The sequence below is a fragment of the Symphalangus syndactylus genome, chromosome 5 (assembly GCF_028878055.3).
Source record: "Symphalangus syndactylus isolate Jambi chromosome 5, NHGRI_mSymSyn1-v2.1_pri, whole genome shotgun sequence".
In the NCBI taxonomy this organism is placed as follows: Eukaryota; Metazoa; Chordata; class Mammalia; order Primates; family Hylobatidae; genus Symphalangus; species Symphalangus syndactylus.
In genome coordinates this window covers 154,996,719-155,017,746 of record NC_072427.2, presented here as the reverse complement: position 1 = coordinate 155,017,746, position 21,028 = coordinate 154,996,719, and the positions used below count along the sequence as shown (strand labels likewise).

Below are 21,028 nucleotides of genomic sequence, written 5' to 3'. Positions count from 1 at the left end.
TGAGTGATTGTACAGTCTTCAAATATGTTCAAATAGAACATCAAAGCTCAATAAAAATAGTTATATCACTTGGGATGGTGTTTAAAATATTTTTTCCTAAATAAATTCAGCTTCAGAGGATGAGAAAACCTTCATTAGGAGATGTTTTAAAGAACAAATTAAGTTAAATGTGAAGGAAATCATACTTTATTATGTTGAATAGTAAGATTTTTTTTGTTACTATTGTGAATTAATGCCATCCAAATATTGAATGATGTAATTCAATTTAGTAAAAGAAAAAAGTCTAAATTATCAACTTCTTTCCTTATAAAAATGAAATATGCTATGACTTGCATTTTTTCCATGGCAATGACCCTGATGATCAGAGAGGTTAAATCCTAAAAACATTTAAAATCATCTAATCTAAATTATAAAAAAGAAATCCCTTTCTTCAGAAAAAATAATTTTTTAAGGAAGCACTCAAAAACCAATCTCTACTAGTAGATATACAGCATACACATCTCTTACTATCTCCCATGCAGACTGCATAAAAAGGCTTGCTGGCTACTTTTAAGAAAACAACATTCAGATGTCCGGAAAGTATCTGAAATGCATGATTAATCTACACAGATAATTTTCTCAAGAAACCAAATTTTGAAGACAAGTAATTCAAAAGTCTATTGTCTTTAAACTAAATCCGCTGGTATTCTTAAACTGCTGTAATCCTTTCTCTGTTTACCTTATAGTGTGCACCTCTCAAGCTATGGGAATGCATGTCATCTCTAAGAATAGCTGACTTCTTTTGTAGGAAAAAGCTGTTGGAAATGACTGTTAGGATTTCAAATGTTTGGCAGTGTGTATTCATGTGGGTTTTATGTGTTCAATATTTGCATGTATAATTTTAAGATGCTTAAATCAAAAACTAAAATGACCTATGTTACATAATTCTGCCATGGGATAAATTAAATTCAATTTAATGTCCCCATACAAATTATTATCTACCACAATGTAAAAATACTTATATATCATAAAGATGTAAGAAACACTGACTTCTATTATACAGCAGAGTTCAATTTCACTACTACTTAGCTTGATGATAATTTAAGGTCATGTCTCTTGGAATGCACATTCAATATTCATTGCCAAATGTCTGAGCTCACCTCTCTTGAAGCAATATTCAATTATCAAATGAAAATAATTTACCAAGCAACCTCACAAAACACAAACTCTAGGTAGCATCAAGGTTTTTCAAAGTGATTATTCCTTACTGGTCATGATCCTAAGATATTAAAACTCATAGATCACATGATCTGAGATTTTCTAATTGAAAAGCCGTAGCTGTAAACCTTTCATTCAAAGTCGGATACTACCTTCAGCTGTCAAAAGAATTATGCAATCACTTAAACTTCTGGAATGAAAGAGAAAATGAAGGGAACAATAAAATTAACTTTGAAATGCACTGAGAAATGAATATAAGGAACCAAATGGAGGCAAAGACAGAGAGAGAGAGAGAGGGCTGTTTATCTAACCTTCCCTTCTTGAGTGGGTTTTCTCTGATATCTCTAGAGAACACTTGGATGTGTAACAATGAAATACAAAACACAAGATATTGTCTTCGTATAATTACTTGTAATGATTCCAAGATGGCATAATTTGAGAACCTGCTAAATAGGACAACAAAGTGATCTGCTTTTCCAAAATTTTGCCCCTTACCTTATATATTATTTCATGGTGAAGATCAATAAAACTGAAAATTGGAATTGCCAGATATTATCAGATTTTATTTTTTGAATGCTTAACAGCTGACCCAAAATCTGGTCATAAAAATGGAAGTTAAATTAAATTGTCCTCAAAATTTAAGTTTGCTACATTTGTAAGCATCACTTGCTTCTTCAAAATTTCAAACTTTCTCATATCTAGCAGCAAATTGAAATTAGGAATTTAAGCATGTAAATTCATTGTGGAAACCAAATTGATTAAAATTTTCTGTGTATTCATGATAATGTTTAAAATTTTTGCTACATTTAAACCCTAAGTTAGTTACAAAAACTCTAAAATTATGCTTGTTTAAAAACTTGGGCTAACTTGCTTTTGAAAACATACTGACATATTCGTTCCACTCTTCTTATAATTATTTTTGTGTCACTCCCAAACAGCACACCATTGTATATATCCCCAAAATGGCACTTCTTTGTTAAAGCCATTAAGACAGAAATATTTTTGATCCAGGTGCAATGGCTCATGCCTGTAATCTCAGTACATTGGGAGGCCTAGTTTAGAGGACTGCTTGAAGATAGGAGTTCGTGACCTGCCTGGGCAACATAGCAAGACCCAGTCTTTACAAATGAAATGAAAATAAAATATAAAATAAACTGGCTGGACAGAGTAGTGCACACCTGTGGTCACAGTTACCAGGAGGCTGAGATGAGAGGACCATATGAACCCAGGAGTTTGGGGCTGTGAATGAGCTATGACTGCACCACTGCACTTCAGCCAGAACTATGGGTTGGTGAGTTAGAAATAAGTTCTCAGTTCTGAATATAATAACTGCTCCTGGCACTCCCCAGAATGAGCTGGGTTTTCTTTTGCCTCTCTATAGTCCCTCTTCCTCAGGAAATACCCCCATGGTTCTGCCCGCTGTGCTATTAATTACACCAATGCTTATTATATGTCAGTTCAGTTTTATCTAGATTCTCCCAAAGTCAGTGCTGAACTTAGTTGTTTGAAAATGTATATATTGTAATAGTTACCAAAAAGACAAAATACAGCTAGATATTTATGCTATTTGTTTTATTTCCATCGTAGGTATATTTCCTTTTAAAATTCATATATATCTTTCTCTAAGGATTGCCTCCGTTTTCAGATGTTAAGCACTTTCTCATGCACACACCACCTAAGCAGCAAAGACACAGAGTCCACGTCAGGGAATGTCATATTCAGGATAAGTACCTATTATTCTGTAACTCAGAAGTAGGAAAATGGATGTCCTCAATCCGATGCTTTTCTTGACAGATAAAAAAAATTGAGAAGGATCACTGACTTACTTCCAACCCACCATTCATCCCTTTTCTCTTATTTTGACCCTAAGGTTCCCAGAGGGATAATGGCCCTACATTCCTATTTAGAATTCAGATTTCAGACTGCGTTTCTTATATCATTGTTTATAAGTAGTGGTTGCACACAGTCACGATAATACTATGACATTAATCTACATTCTTCGTTAAATCGATTTTTGTCTTCCGTTTTTGAGCTTAGCTACAATTTCTCACACGGTTTCTCTAGGAAGATTCCCCAATGACTGAAACATTTAGAACATGGTCCATTCATAAATATGACATTGGGATTTCCCAATGACTGAAACCTTTTGAACACGGTCCATTCATAAATACGACACTGGGATTCCCCAATGACTGAAACATTTAGAACACGGCCCATTCATAAATACGACACTGGGATTCCCCAATGACTGAAACATTTAGAACATGGTCCATTCATAAATATGACGCTGGGATTCCCCAATGACTGAAACATTTAGAACATGGTCCATTCATAAATATGACACTGGGATTCCCCAATGACTGAAACACTTAGAGCATGGTCCATTCATAAATATGACACTGGGATTCCCCAATGACTGCAACATTTAGAACATGGTCCATTCATAAATATGACATTGGGATTCCCCAATGACTGAAACATTTAGAACATGGTCCACTCATAAATATGACATTGGGATTCCCCAATGACTGAAACATTTAGAACATGGTCTATTCATAAATATGAAGAGCTTGTGTAGAAAGTATAATTTACTTATCCTATTATGCTTAAGAAATTATGTGAAATAATGTGAAAATAATCTTAAAACATTTGCATGCATATTTGCTGCAAGAGTCATACTTCATTGATACTTATTCATAATCATGGACATGGTGGGTCCCAATAACCAATATTTACTGCAAGACTGTAAACTTAATAGAGATAAAACCTTATTTATAAATTTTCATGTGTTCTTTTCTTGACAATAGGGAGCTGTGAGATTTGTATTTTAAAAGATACTTAGTAATAAAAACTTTAATTTTTAAAACTTTTATTTTTAAATTCTGCTTAATTGCATAAAAGTTAAAAGGTAATATTTAATATTTAATGAGGCTTATTGAGCTAAATCATGATATGCAGCTTGGGTTATACTTGCAATTAAAAGATTTGCTCATTATACCTAAGCAATCTCCTTCACTCAATCTAGCTACCACAAAGGAAGCAAAATTCCCTGAATCGTAATATCAAAGCATTCCATTATGTTTTCTATTAAGTTGTTTTGTTGATTGAATCATTGTCTATTTTAATTTATCCTTTTAGAAAGAAAACAAATTACTTAACTTGCATTTCCTTCTAGAAGCTTCACTACAGGTAGACTTGGAATTGATTTCAGGCCATTTTTTAATAAATGATGGTCCCTAGCGAAAGATAGAATACTTGAGCCATCAATATTGAGTAAATAAAAGGGTTTGGGTAAATAAGAGAGAAGATACCTATTTTTATCAAATATTTTAAATATCTAATAACCTATTCCTCATCTAAAACAAGCCACAATTACTGGAAATGATGGTCAGAGGAAGGTATTAGCAACCCTGTGTAATACTACATGTCATGTTGGATCACTATTACAGAGAAACAGTTGTCATGCTGCATTTTAGTAATTCTACACATTACCAGAGAAATAGACAACTCTTATAGCCACAGAAATCCAACGTAGCTACTGTCTACATATTCCTGTTTTAGACCTTTGGTGAAAAAAACTACTATGTGTATTGAATATATTTTACATTAGTTTTATCACAAAAAAAGAAAAATGAGAATTCTATTAGATGCAAATACAAATTCTGAATGACAGGAAAGAAAAACTAAAATCAAAGCTGATCTTAATTAACAAAATGTATTATCTGCTTACATGTATACACAACTGTTCATATACAAAGGCACAGATGCATTTGTGGTTTTGAAAAATATCTATTTCATTTCAAAACTTCATTGAACAATATTACAAATGGCAAGAAAACTGCTGTTTTTGAAGGATCTTTTAAAAAGTGTTAAACTTTATTAGATACTTCAAACTAGCAAAGCTGAACTTCATCACAATTATATAATAACACTGCACACTTTCAATTTTATCTGGAGAAATATACCTACCCCTTGAAATAACTCTGTAAACTTCCTGCCCACAGATTTCATTTCAAGCCTTGAAAATGCAGAAAATCAATGCCGAATATACTTGCCCCGAAAGGAAAAAAAATTTCAGGGGTGTCAGGATGTTTTATCACATAAAATACAGAATTGCAATTTGTATCTGAGCAGGCAACACACCTCCAAAAATAATACAATACTTATCACAAAATACATTCACAGATACTAGATTTGGCACAAACCACTCCATACAGCTATTGATCAAATCAGTATTGAAAGCCTTATTACAAAATCTATGGGCCTTTTCTACTCTCCAACGGACATTTCAGCATGCCACAACCTTGCAGCTCCACTCTCTCATTAATTTCCCCTAAATACACTTGGCAGAAGAACGAGAAACGTCACATTTTTCATTTAATTTCTAAAGAACATCACATCCTTTAAGAATAGGTTCTTGAAATTTTAAAATGTAAAACATAAAAACCCTAAAGAGACAAACATCCAAAAACATAAAAACCCTAAAGAGACAAACATCCAAAAACTTTTCTTCAAAATCACAACAACTTTATATGCTACGTGTTCCTGTAAAATACCACACACACAAACTCACAGGCACACCCACCCACCCAAAACCCACACACACGCATATATATGGCCTCGTAATACCTCACATATATATACATATCACCAACTACAACAGAGACACACGCATATATATGGTCTCATAATACCTCACATATATATACATATCACCAATTACAACAGAGAAAAGCCAATTTCAGAAAGATGGCTTCAATTTTGATGCATTTACTCACACCTAATTCTATTTCAATTTAACTGTTGCAGAGATATTACAATACCCTGTAACAAAAACCTGACGGAAGATTGTAACAAATTGCTTAAACATCAAACCAAAGACTCAACATAATTTCATCACAAAGCGAAATCCGCATCCAACTCGCAAAGAATTGGAAAATCCTTGCACTTACCTTGGCCTTGTCCATTCCCCTGATGACCCCAAAAGACCACCGTCATCATCAACAGCCCCGGAGCCCACGTCCACATCCTTCTAGTGACACGCTCATGTCTTCTGGCCATTGCATCTTAAACTCTGCATATTCAGTGGGGTGGATGTGAAAGTACAATAAATTACATTCTTAGAGAAATACACTATGACTCAAATCCCATATCTAATATGCACTGTGCATTTCTGAATTATCCTGCCTACAAGGAGGTACATTTGAAAATCATGCTTCCCTTTAGGGTTGTCATGTTGATGATTAATACGAAAGCTCATTCATCTTAATCTGTAAGCATTCATCTGAATTCCATTTTTAATATCATTTTCCAAAACAGGCCACTTAACCTATGAATGTTAAAAAGTACTCCCGATATACATATTGGGGTTCAGTCAAGCAAAAACATGGTGTATGGACACTACTTAAGTATAACTTGATATTTAGGCAAATTGATGAATTTAACATACCATGTAATCTCTACATATATACAAAAGGACTTTTCAACACATTTATGTAAGTTTTGCATAAATACCCTTGAAAATATTCTCAAGTTTTAAGTGGTATTCTAATTATGTCAGTAATTTTAACTGAATAAAGAGGTGCATCATGTGCAAAAACTAATCTTGTTTACTTAAAATTGAGAGTAAAATTAATTCTAGAAGGTACAAAACACTTGTAATTTTGATTTCAGATATGTGACCGACAGGAACCTTCATATATACAAATATTATACACATATATGACAATGTATATTTGAATGTTCATTTTGAAACTGCTTTTCATACTGATACATGAAAATACTTAAATGTCCACCAAAGCAAGGTTATTTATTCATACATTTGAATGATATACAGTAGCTCAAAAGAATAAACTTGAGTTGCATGTACTAATATGGATAAGTGTCCAAAATGAATAGTGAAGCAAAACTAGCAAATTTAATAATGATAAGTTCAAAACTACACCTTTCATATGTAAACATGTGCAATCGTTAAAACTATACATTTTATGTCGCATAAATACATAATACAGTATAAGAACGCGTAAGAATGAAAAACACCTTCAAGACCAAAGTTAGGAAATTACAAGACTACAATTTAAATGGTTAGTAGGTGGAATTTTAAATCAGAGGTTACTCCTAAATCCCAATTTTTCCACAGTTGACAAAATACGGAGTTAAGAAAAGTAAACTTAATGATTTCCAGAATGAACGCTTTATTCAAAATGCTACGTAATTACAATTCTAATAAACTTGCAAGGGAATTCAGTCACCCAGAAATTTTTTATGCCTTTCTCCTACATCACGAAAGGGGAAGATTTAATTACCAACTTTGCATTACTTAACGTCAGACTCATAGTATCAGAGCTAAAGAGAAATTTAAGAAACACCTAACTCAACCTCTCCATTTTAAATGACCAAATGAGTTGAGAAGGTTACAATGACATTTCTAAGTTCATATGTAAAAACAGAATTTTGATGACAATGACAGTTTAAGTACTAATAAACACTCCTTGAAAAGTTACTGTAATCCAGGTTATTTGACTGTGCTAAATGCCTTACATTCTTTACCCAATTCAGTTTCCACAGAAATCCTATGAACAAAGCACTTCCAAAATTTACCACTTCACAGCTAAGAAAACAAGCCTTAGAGAAATGCTACACGATCCCCTAGTCATGAGGTTAGTAGGTACCACTGTGGAGACTGAGGCAAAACAGGACGATTTCAAAGAATATGCTCTGAACAAGTAAACACTAAGCAGGAATTTAGTTCTAGATCTCCCAGTTGTAGTCCAATAATCAGCCATAAAATGATGCTGAGAAGAGGGGAAAGAAAGATGTCTTGTATATGGAGCCTCATGTATTTGATCCCAAATACATCTTCAAATTGAAAATCATTAGAGCACAAGGCAATAGAATTATTAGTTTCTAAAATCATCAACTTTTCCCAAGTTGAACATACAAGTATATTTTATCATACATATACTATATCTGTGTATAACGTGTGTTTATATAAGTATTCCTGTGGTTTTTATATCTGGATTTGGAATTACAAGTGTTTTGTGATTTATTATTTATTATTATACTTTGAGTTTTGGGGTACATGTGCACAACGTGCAGGTTTGTTACATATGTATCCATGTGCCATGTTGGTGTGCTGCACCCATCAACTCGTCATTTAGCATTAGGTATATCTCCTAATGCTGTCCCTGCCCCCTCCCCCCACCCCACAACAGTCCCCAGAGTGTGATGTTCCCCTTCCTGTGTCCACGTGTTCTCATTGTCTCCCTCTGTTGCTCTGGCTGGAGTCAGTGGTGTGATCATAGCTCACTGCAGACTCCAAGTCCTAGGCTCAAGCGATACTTTTGCCTCGGCCTCTCAAGTAGCTCGGACTACAGGCACGCACCACCATCCCTGGCTAATTGTTTTACAGAGATGGGTCCCACCGTGTTGCTTGACTGGTCTCAGCCTCCTTAGGTCAAGGGATCCTCCCACCTAGACTTCCGAAAGCACTGAGTTTACAGGTGTCAGCCACCGTGCGTTTTTTGATTTCTTCAATTAATTTTACTTATACACTTGATTACACAAGATTAATTTTGTGTACATAATGAATCTCTTTTGAGGTTTAAGTTACTGATTAATTAGAGTACCACTTAACAAGCGTGTCATCCCAGCACTTTGGGAGGCTGAGGTGGGCGACTCACCTGAGGTCAGGCATGAGCCACCGTGCCCGGCTTACACACATTCTTTTCACTCCTGCTTTCAGATCTCTATTCCCTTCTAATTCCAGTGGAACCACTTTCACTTAGTATCAAAATAGCCAGATCCACTCATCAAAGTGTAAATAATCCTCCAGCAAATTACCTTTGCAAATCTACTTTTATGTAATATTTCCTTAACTACTTCTTACCTACATCCAGTAGTCATTTTACAAGGTAGAATTTTTACTATTTTATATAGAACTGAGGCAGTATTTGAAAAAAATCTCAAAACACTCTTCAGGAAAGACTGGAATCTGAAACACCAGTTCCAATATATATTTTAGTAACATTTTAAAGGACAGATGGTTTTCAAAATGTTATTATAATTTAAAAAAATGTAACCTTCCTCTCGGAGTTCATGTTTATGGAAAACTAATATTTCATAAATGTCAAGTTACTATGATGTATTATCTAAATGCTGCCCCTGCCATTCTATAAATATAAAAATCATAACCTTCTAACTAACTTTGGTATTAGTCAACAATTGTGCTGATGAAAAGTAAAATCAATTCATTTAAAAAAAATTTTCCATGAAAAAAAAACAAGTAACTTGTAAGCAGTATGGTAGATGAACTAAAAAATAAAGTAACATTAACCAGAAAGACATGACATGGACTTCTCTAATCTTTTTTTGGAACACCGTTTTCATGCATATGAAAATACAAATTAAATATAAAATACCTACTTTATGTATGTACTTTTACTTGTGTCTATTGTTCTTTAAAGATTAAAATAACTCCTAAAGCCTGGATAGCTGAGCCCATTGTGCTCTTCTGCCCATAAAATAGATTGGATGTGCAGTGAAAGAGGTAAAACTTAGCCTTTCAGATTAGTTATGACGATGTAAACACAATTCTATTCAATAGTGTTCATCTTGGTCTTTCAAATGTTTAAGATCACACGGGAAAAGAGAACTGACTTTAAGAATGTTCGTATATTACTTCTCGTCTTACCCAATAGCTACATTAGTTCAATTAGGCCAGTGTTTTGGAGTAAACAGCACTGTGAAATGTGTCGTGCAGTCCGGAGGCTCCACCACCTACCTCCAGGTAGTTGTTCTGTCCGATGGAGCCTAGAGTAATACCTTAGGAGATGCATTACATCTACAGGTACCAACTAGGAAGGGTAGTCTTGAATTAAAGGGCTTTAGAACACGTTATAAGAGCACATCGAAGCTTCCAGGTATTAGAAAATCTTCAATCACAGAGCGTCTCTGGGTTCTATCTGTGGCCAGCATCAAGTATCTGTCTGCCCTCCCCGAATGCTTTCTCTCATCATGTGGATATTCTAGATGGTTTTATTCTTCCCCAGCCAGCCAAGTTGATCAATAAGCCTAGGTATATTAGGTATGTATAAAGTTGGTTCTTAAAGTCCATTTCTGTATCTAGGTAAGTAATGTCTTCAGACTTACAATTTCATTGATATCTAGAAAGAGTGACTCTAGTTAGCTTGTAGTGTCAGTTTTTCTAGCAGCTTCCTTAAAAAAAAAAATCCTCTCTGGAACAAAGCTTCCTTGCAAGTACTGCTGTTGGCAATAGTCCTCTTTACTGAAATGCTTATCCAGTGAAACTTGCGCTGTGACAGTGAGCCTGCAGGTTGATGGACCTTTTGTTCAACTTCTCCATTATAAAGCAACCCCTCTGATCACCCTTTTAAAACTAAAGACCAAAGAATCAAATGAGATCAGGAAGTGACCAGAGCTCACAGGTCATCAACTCCTCTTCTTAGCATATTATAGCACACAGTCTAAGCCCAAAAAACACAGCAGAACCCATTACAGCTCTCGAGTTCCTGTTATTAACATTGATTTTTTTCAATGGAAAATTTTCATTAGAAGCTATCACAGGACTCACATTCAGTAATAACTTAGATTAGGATACATACTGGAGCCTTTGTCCTTAGAGTAGGTGCCACTGAGTCACTATTAAAAGGAGTCTTTTTGACCTTAGTAAATTCTCACAGGGCTTATCTCAGTCTAAACTGTAACTGGCCTTTACTAGTGATGTCATGTGTAGTTCAAATTAATATTGTAATGTATATAAATTGTATATATAGGTATAATACATGCATGTATTTACAATTATTTATTTTATTTTATTTTTTAATAAGATAAAAGAGGTTAAAATATGACTCTAGGCCATTGTGCTTTAGAATGAAGAGCACAGACATGGGTTGGAAATGTAAATTTTGGCCCAATTTAATTTCTGTGACAAATTCATTAATGTCTTCAAGGTTCAGGCTCTATGTATGAGACAAATGAAAACAGCTCTAAGATTCCTGAAAACCCTAAAGTATTAAAATTCCACTCTGCCATTCGTTCAGATAAATCATTTGCCAATTTGACCCACAAGAACCAGGCATCTTTAAATGGTAACATAACATGCACTTCTCTCTCCCAAAGTGTGGTGCATAAACGTTCTGCTTCTCAATAACACAGGATGCCTGCTAAAATGTGCTGTCAGGGGGATTAGTAAGGAAATGTTGTATCAAAACTTCTGCAGATGTGGCCCTGAAATACACGTTGTAATAAATCCTCCAGGCCTCTCAAGTTAGGAATAACTGGTTTATAAAATTGTACTTACTTAAAAATTAGAGATAAACAGATTTCACCGTAACCCATTCTTTCTGTTCTGAATGAAATAAGGCTCTATATTCAGACTGAATTTTCAGTGAAAAACAACTTAAAATAGTGACAAATCATCTATAAGTTTAAATGAATATAACTAGGAGACCTGAAAACTCAGGTTTAGCAGTCATCTTCCAACAGTTTGAGAGCCCACAGGAGCCACAGAGCCCTCATGTCTCTCCAGAGAAGCAGGGTGATTCTTCCCCCTAAACACCATGCAATTCTTGAAGTGAGTGAAAGCATCCCTGCTCACACTGATACCCTCTCAAGTGAACTCAAAGTTAAGCTATCTCCAGCCAGACCAGATATCCTGGCCCATATCTCATTCATTAATATATGTTGAGAAGCATTTGTTTCTTGGAAACTACATGAAGTGAATAGGCTGTGGACTCCACTGGACCTAGTGGTCTATATTTAACCAATTCCCTTCACACATATGTATCAGATGCTCTCTTAGTTACGGAGCTGCAGTGGTGAATAAGAAAGCCACAGTCCTGTACTCCCAGGGTTTCAATTCTGAAGACGAAGACAGGCACAGAAACCCAACTGAGCAAAGAGAAGAGATTATTACAAAATGTGTTCACATGCAAAGTGAAGCAAGGGACTGAATATCCAACAAGTGTTTTGGGGCGAATATTAGATACAATCTTAATTCAGATTATATAGGATTCATACATATAATTTTTATATATAGATATATTAATTTGGGCTGGGCGTGGTGGCTTATGCCTGTAATCCCAGCATTTTGGGAGGCCAAGGCGGATGGATCACTTCAGTCCAGGAGTTTCAGACCTGTCTGATCAACATGGCAAAACCCCATCTCTACTAAAAATAAAAAAGTTAGCCGGGTGTAGTGGTGTGCGCTTGTAGTCCCAGCTACTCAGGAGTCTGAAAAAGGAAAACTGCTTGAACCCAGGAGGCAGAGGTTTCAGTGAGACAAGATTGTGCCACTGCACTCCAGCCTGGGTGACACAGCAAGACCCTGTCTCAAAAGAAAAAGAAAAAAAAGAAATATTAATTTGGATTATACAGATTCTAACCACTTCTTTCAAGTGAGAATATTTAAGGTAAGACCTGAGAATAAAAAGAGTTAGCTTTTCATACACTACAGAAAGATTCGTCTTTTAGGAAAAACCCCCTGTGTTCATGGACCCTAATATATGAGCAAGATCTTGGCATGAAGAAGAAACCTGTGAATTGGATGAAATGAAAAACTGAAAAGTAGGAATCTGGATGAAGTACAGAAGGGAGAAAGACTAATGTGAGACGTCGCTGAAAGAGAAGGATATGTGAAACAGTACAGGTCTTCATTAGTAATGATGAGGAACATAAATCTTAGTCCAAGTACACCAGAAAAGTGGGAGAGTTGGTAACTGAAAGACATGTTAAGAGATCACTTTGGTTTCTCTGTAGCTAACAGGGTGTAGGAGATTAAGAATTCAAGTAGGTTGACTAAGGATGACCTAAGAAAATAAGCGTAGGTAAGAAAATATGTGGCTCTGGCTAGGCTGGGGACATTGGAAATCAAAAGAGGTGGAGGAAATTACAGATGCATTTGGAACCAAAATATTTTTTAAATGAATGTTGAATTGGATATTGTCAGAATATTGAGGAAGGGCCAAAAATGACTTATAAGCGTCTAGCATGGCTGGCAGTGCCACTTACTGACATGTGGGAAACCAGGACATGTTACCTCTGAATTATTCGAGTGCTATTGTCATGTAAATCATCAACTCCCAGAATAAAGGTCTGGGCCAAACTCTAAGACTGGAAATTATGAGCTGTTTAGTAGTGTTTAGAGCTTAGAGAGAGTATGTGTGTGGAGAGAAAAGAAGAGCAATTAGGACAGAACCCTTAGAAACATCAATATTTAAAATTTGGGAAGAGAAACAGAAACAAATAAATTGTGGGAAAATGAAGCTCAGGGTAGTTGCAAGGGAATGCTAAAAATGAACTATGGCATTTGAGGAGGAAAACGTGGAAACTGAAAGCAAGAGAGGACGGATGGATCGTGAGGGAGCAGCAGCAGCTGTGTCCTAAGGAGAGTCTCAGTGAAAATGAAGGGTTGTAGGAATTAGGACATCTGGGCCAATGAGCTGGCAAGGAGTGATGTCCAGGAGGCAGAATATTTGCATCTAGATCCTGGTGGTATATACCCTTATAGAAAATGTTTCAGATTTGATGACAATAAAGTGGAGGAAAGAAAAAAAGTAATGGAAATAAAGATGTCAAAAAACGGGGAACCGAGGTTTGTACTGGTCCTATCACGTGAAAGCTGAGCCACTAAAATGATGGCTGAACTTGCCTGAAGATGATATTGAGCAAAAGATCTAAAGCCTTAAATAAATGACAAGAGGCCAGGTGCAGTGGATCATGCCTGTAATCCCAGCACTTTGGGGGACTGAGGCAGGCAGATCACCTGAGGTCAGGAGTTCGAGACCAGCCTGGCCAACATGGCAAAACCCCGTCTCTACCAAAAACACAAAAATTAGCTGGGTGTGGTGGTATGCAACTGTAATCCCAGTTACTCAGGAACCTGAGGCAGGAGAATCACTTGAAACCGGGAGGAGGAGGTTGCAGTGAGCCGAGATCACACCATTACACTCCAGCATGGGTGACAGAGCAAGACTCCATCTCAAAAAAAAAAAAAAAAAAAGACCAGAGTGCCCAGGAGGGAGGTCTGTTGATGATGGTAATACCAAAGGGGCATGGCTGATATTTCCAAGGGGTTTGAGTTTCAAAGAAACAGTCTGATTTGCAAGGAGCGAAGAAATTAACAGTCTAGAAGTTGTAACGGGAACCAAGAACAACCACCTCGGCTTCCAGCCATAGGTATGTGGAGGGTGAGAAAAAAACCTGTCTCAATTTATGAAAGCTAGAGGAACAATTGTACTTTGGTATCAACCAACTTTTGTTTTAAGATAGTTACGAAGCAATATGGAACTTAGCAACAGTCAATTTTGACAGTTTCCTGCAGCTTAGTAAATTCTGCAAAAAATTAAGATTTAACACAAAAGTATAGAAAAATTTTAATGGCATAGCACCTTTCTTCACAATTCCTTAAACCAAATAATTCCCTGTTCTTCTAACTCTCTCCTTACACTATCAACTAGGCTTCTTATTCAATGAACTGTTTAAGTCTACTAAGACACACACACACACACACACACACACGTCTTATCCAGCTGCAGATCTCATTTTTGAAGGTACATTGAAAGTACATAGATCATTCTATAATCATCAACTATGAAGATTGTGAGCTACTGGAACAAGTATTCTTGGAAAAGAAGTTTCCTGTGTATAAGAAAAAAAAGAGTCCAACTCTGGGAACTGACTTGGCTGAGTCATCATTATATGCCACTGGCAAGAAATCAAGAAGAAACCCAGGACTCATAAACTTTGTTAAAGGAAATGGAAACAGCCTATCTGTGAGGCTTAATTCTTGATAATCTGGCAAACATATAGCATCTGGATAAGAGTTCACTGACTCAACTAAATTTTGTGAAGGTGAAGTACTTGTTAAAATGAAAGATCTATTTAGAGAGAAATAAGTAGACATAATGTCTGCACGATGGATAGGTGTATACCTGCTTTTTGCAAAAACAGTTTGTATCATTGAAATGCTGGTTTGTCCTGGACAGAGCTAACTTAAATAGAGACCAGGCGCAGTGGTTCATGCCTGTAATCCCAGCACTTTGGGAGGCCGAGGAAGGTGGATCAGGAGGTCAGGAGATCGAGACCATCCTGGCTAACACGGTGAAACCCCGTCTGTACTAAAAATGCAAAAAATTAGCCGGGCATGGTGGCGGGCACCTGTAGTCCCAGCTACTCTGGAGGCTGAGGCAGGAGAATGGTGTGAACCCGGGAGGCGGAGCTTGCAGTGAGCCGAGATCGCGCCACTGCACTCCAGCTGGGTGACAGAGAGAAACTCCGTCCCCAAAATATATATATATAGTTTTTTTATATATATATGTATATATACCCAAAGGATTATAAGTCATGCTACTATAAAGACACATGCACACGTATGTTTATTGTGGCACTATTCACAATAGCAAAGACTTGGAACCAACCCAAACGTCCAACGATGATAGACTGGATTAAGAAAATGTGGCTGGATACATATGTAACAAACCTGCACATTGTGCATATGTACCCTAAAACCTAAAGTATAATAAAAAAAAGAAAAAAAAAAGAAAATGTGGCACATATACACCATGGAATACTATGCAGCCATAAAAAAGGATGAGTTCATGTCCTTTGTAGACACATGGATGAAGCTGGAAACCATAATTCTCAGCAAACTATCACAAGGACAAAAAAAAACAAACGCTGCATGTTCTCACTCATAGGTGTGAATTGAACAATGAGAACACATGGACCCAGGAAGGGGAACATCACACTCCGGGGCCTGTCATGGGGTGGGGTGAGGGGGAGGGACAGCATTTGGAGATATACCTAATGTAAATGATGAGTTACTGGGTGCAGCACACCAACATGGCACATGTATACATATGTAACAAACCTGCACGTTGTGCACATGTGTCCTAGAACTTAAAGTATATATATATATATACATATATATATATAAAGAGAAAACCATTAAAGAAAGGCTATAATACACAGGAACACAGACATACATACACCTGTGTGTATATATCTTCAGTTATCACACTTTTTCTATACAGACTCCACACGAGACAAACATGTTACATTTTATGAGAAACTATAAGTGGAAAGAGGAGAATTTGTTAAATCAATATAGAATGTTCCTTGTTTAGCATAATTCTAACTGTTTCTCATTAGAGGTCTGAGTATCAATCTGTATTATATGTGGCCATGCTGGCATTTGGGAAATTCCACAAGAAACTTTTTAAATATGAATTTGGAAAAGGGAAAAGTATTTTTAAAGTGTCTTTTTTTGTTCTGCTTTCTGTGTGGAACATATATTTTGTGCTAACTGCTCGTGTTAGCTTGTGATTGCCTGTGACTATGTGGAAGATATACTTTACGTGACTATGTGAGCAATAGTCTTAAAGTTAAGAAATCTAAAATTTGGTTGGTTTAGTTGCTAATTAGGTAAATTACCTTGTAATGGTTACTTAACCTCTCAAAGATTAATTATCTTCAGTGGTACATTGAAGGTTCCATTCATATTGATTTTAGTAGACTTATCCTGCTAAAAAGTCAATTTAACAGAAATTATTCTAGACCTCATTATTTCACGAGACCGCACCTCAGCTTTTATTCCTAACTTCAAGAAATGCAGAGAAATTTAAAAATTCGATGTTCTCCCAATTCAACAGAATATAACTGAACTAAATAGATTTATGTATAATTCATTATTTCAACCTTTAACGCTATATCCAAGCGGTTTGTTTTCACCATAAAGTTATAGCTGTTTAGGCCAATAATTATAGAGGACCTTGATAGAGAATGACAAGAGAGGATGATCGCCCTATTGTCTATCTTCCAGCTGCTTTCAATGCCCTGAAGTTTTATTCACACCCAAATATTAGAATCTTATCTGAGAGAGCGTACTCAAATAATGAATCATGCTAATTTCTCAAGAAAAGTGTTACAGAATAATAAATGCCTTTCTGGTCAAAGCACTGATGCTCTGGAAATAATCTTTTTCCAAATGAGGTACAGGAATTGTTAGGACTATTAAAAGTTTGTATATGATATCTGCCAGGTTCGACTGAGCTTCACTTAAAATCTACTATATTAGGGCCAAGTGTAATGACTCAAATTAGTGAACTTAAAAATTGTTTTAAAATGTTTCATGGAGACATTTCAAATATTGCTCTCTGATTTATCACTGTTACTTTTGCTGAATTCAATTTGATGCCAAGATTTATTCAGACTAATCAAATGCCATAAACTCTGAAACCTAATGTTCCTTAACACCTTAAGAAGTTTTAAACAGGTCAAATGTTGAAGATACGCTTTTAGTGAAACTGTACCTAAGCACATGAATTCTATTGAATATAGCTTTTCAGAAGACTAACAAAGAAAGAAGACTTAGGAAATTCGGAAACATTTTTTAAACCTTCTAGAGGGAATTAAACTACTGAAAAATAATTTCAATTGGTGAATCTAATGGCATTAATCAGAAGATAAGAAAAAAAGTAACCATAAAACTTTATGGGGGTAATATTTGCTATGAGGATCAGGAAAAACAACTAATGGATATTAGGCTTAATACCTGGGTGATGAAATAAACTGTACAACCAACCCCATGGCACAAGCTTACCTCTGTAACAAACCTACACTTGTACCCCTGAACTTAGAAGTTAAAATTTAAATAAATAACGTTGTGCTATTAATTTCAACCAGAGCCTTTTCAAGGTGCAGGGAACTTTTGAGAATTTTATTTCTTGCAAAAGGAAATTTGATTCCTTGCTTAGGGCCTTCCTAGCAAAACCTCTATTCTTTGGAGAAGCATCATACTCCTACAAGATTTAAGGACCATCATATTTGTCAGACTTTTTTTCTGTTTTACTGTGAGCAGTTTACAGAACATAAAGAAAAATCAAATCCGAAGGTTCACTACACGTGTTTTATCAAAAGGAACATTTTTGTGTACTTTTAAGAAAATACGACAAATTTAGTTTTCTGACCTATTACCAAGTTAGACATCTTGAGTGAATTGAATCTGTTGTAATCCTGTTTGGTTTTCATCCCATGGCTCTGGAAAACTGACATTTATCTCCAATTTTTCAACTCTGCTTCTTTCCAGTACCTCATCTATACGACTATTGTAGTACTTTTCATCTGCTTCTACCACTACACTATGGCTGCATTACTTTTAACACAGTGTCCCATATGTTACCCATTTCTACCTTATATAAAGAGTAGAAATTGAATTATAATTGAGTATCCAGTTGCCTCATATTCTGGTCTTCAACTGAAATAACTCCAGCTATCTCAAAACTTCAACCCTCCCTGGAAGTATCGGACCAAATTATCCCAGATTATAGCACTCTCAGGCTAAAATTACTAATGCTTCTATAGTTTCAGAGACAGTATCAGGTTATTCAACACAACCTTCCATGCACCATCCCAGCCTCATATAATCAGAGGACACTTAGACGACTTTAATAGCCTTCAAAAGACACCATCCTCTTTTACTTATATATATATTTATTTGTCTATTTATTTAATGGAGACAGGGTCTCACTCTGTCACCCGGACTGGAGCGCAGTGGCATAATCACGGTCCACCGCAGCCTGCACCTGCCGGGCTCCGATCCTTCCACCGCAGCCTCCTGAGTGGCTGGGACCACAGGCGCCGCCACAACGTCTGCCTGGTTTTTGTATTTTTGTGGAGATGGGGTTTCACATGTTGCCCAGGCTGATCTGAGACTCCTGGGCTCAAGAGATCCACCTGCCCCAGCCTCCCAAAGTGCTGGGATTACATGAATGAGCCATTGTGCCCAGCCGGCCCTGCCCTGTTTTTAACCTTCGTACTGTTTATATAATCATCCTTCACAAAATAGAACACTTCATTACTCGATGGTTCTCATTATTCTAATATGAAGAACTATATTAAGAAAATAAATTCCTGGCCTGGCGCGGTGGCTCACGCTTGTAATCCCAGCACTTTGGGAGGCCGAGGCGGGCGGATCACGAGGTCAGGAGATCGAGACCACGGTGAAACCCCGTCTCTACTAAAAATACAGAAAATTAGCCGGCGTGGTGGCGGCGCCTGTAGTCCCAGCTACTCGGGAGGTTGAGGCAGGAGAATGGCGGGAGCCCGGGAGGCAGAGCTTGCAGTGAGCCGAGATCGCGCCCCTGCACTCCAGCCTGGGAGACAGAGCCAGACTCCAGCTCAGACAAAAAAATAAATCAATAAATTTCCAATATTTCCTAGAATATCCAATTTAATTCTATACATCACATAAAAATAAAAGCCGTCTTACTGTGTTAGTTTCTTACTGCTGTTACAGTAAATTAACATAAACTCAGAGGCTTAAAACAACACATTATTTTCTTTATACTTCTGGGAGTCAGAAGTCCAAAATGGGTCTTAGTGTGCCAAAATCAAGTTATCATCAAGTCTATATTTTGTCTGGAGATTCCAGGAGAGAATTCACCGGGTTTGAGGGGTCACATGTATCCCTGAGCTCTTGGCCTCTGCACATCTTGGACACAGCACATCACTTCAGCCTCGGCTCCAGTTTCCCCAAGCTCTTCTGCTCACTCTGGTCTCTCCGTCTTCCTGTCTGAAGGTTCTTTGTGACTACAGTGGGCCCACCTAGATAATTCAGGATAATCGCTCCAGTTTAAGGTGAGGTGATTAGCAATCTTAATTCCACCTCTAACCATAATGCTCCCATGCTGCCTAACAACACATTCAAAAGGTCATCCTGCTAAGGGTCATTATTCTACCTACACACTAAGTGACTGAGAAAAAGTAAAGTTATCTATCATGCCTTACCTATGGCGAGGAAATAATAACTTATAATGATTTATCTACGAAAACCTGTTTTTAAAAGCTTTGGTCCTAGTCTATTGATTAAAGTTTTGGTATATTCCAGATAAATTTCATGTCCTTGATGCTCACACATTGTGCACAGTAGATGGCCTTTTTAAAATAGTACTGCATAAAGGAATATTTAAGGTTGTCTGGACAATAGAAAAGGAACTTTAGTTGCTATGCCACAAAAGGCCGGATTTCTGCACATTACACCTCCTACCACTGCACACAGGTGCCAAACTCCTTCCTGAAAGCCTGGTTTATGTTTCCTATGTGCTTAGCAATAGTTTTACTCTCACGACTGTTTATATTAAGTCCTATTTTTTAAATCATATCCTCATTTGTTTGTTTTCCTGAGCCTCTGAACTGGATTTCATCTGGTATGTATTGCACAGGTTTGCACACTTGATTGTACGCTACCTTAAAGCATCCTCTTGTGTTCTGGACACGGTTATTTTTCTCCATGGTAAGGTGATAAGTGACTTCTCTGAGGACTTGCCACCTTAGAATGCAGTGGTGACATCACCTGCTCAGGCTCTGTCTGCAATGTGGAATTTAGTATTTTCCCACTTCTGGTCTAACTTGAACTTCATAATTAAGCAGAGCCGCCTTTTGAGGGAACAGTAGGGTGTCTGCCCCTAAACGTCTGTGTAAATGCAGAGACACATTTGGGAACATAACTGACTTTTATGTACAGAAGCCAGATGCATTTCATGCCCATGCATGCTTAGGGAAGCAAGTTCATCTCATCTATCACAATAAGCATCTGTGCCACTAAATTCCACTGCAGGATACTTTTCACACTTAGACAACAAAACGTTTAAGGAAATAAAAGCTCTTTCCAATAAAAATGTGCATCAAATACTGTGTGTATGTTTAAAAAAAAAAACTTCCTATATAAGATAAGGCCACAGGAACTACTAAAAAAGCATTCTTGAAATACATTTTCTGATAGGCATCTAGGCCCTTGCCTTATATAAGATTT

The 21,028-nt window shown here is 36.6% G+C and overlaps 1 long non-coding RNA gene across 1 annotated transcript in view; it reads right to left on the bottom strand.

Annotated features, from left to right (window-relative positions):
* Nucleotides 1-2,830: 2,830 nt before the first annotated feature.
* Nucleotides 2,831-21,028, bottom strand: part of LOC134736741 (uncharacterized) — a 33,938-nt gene continuing 15,740 nt past the window's right edge. The window contains exons 2-3 of the long non-coding RNA XR_010120981.1: nucleotides 6,150-6,271; nucleotides 2,831-2,872 (exon numbers count right to left, since the gene is read on the bottom strand). This is a non-coding gene — a long non-coding RNA (uncharacterized lncRNA). The remainder of the gene's footprint in view (nucleotides 2,873-6,149; nucleotides 6,272-21,028) is intronic.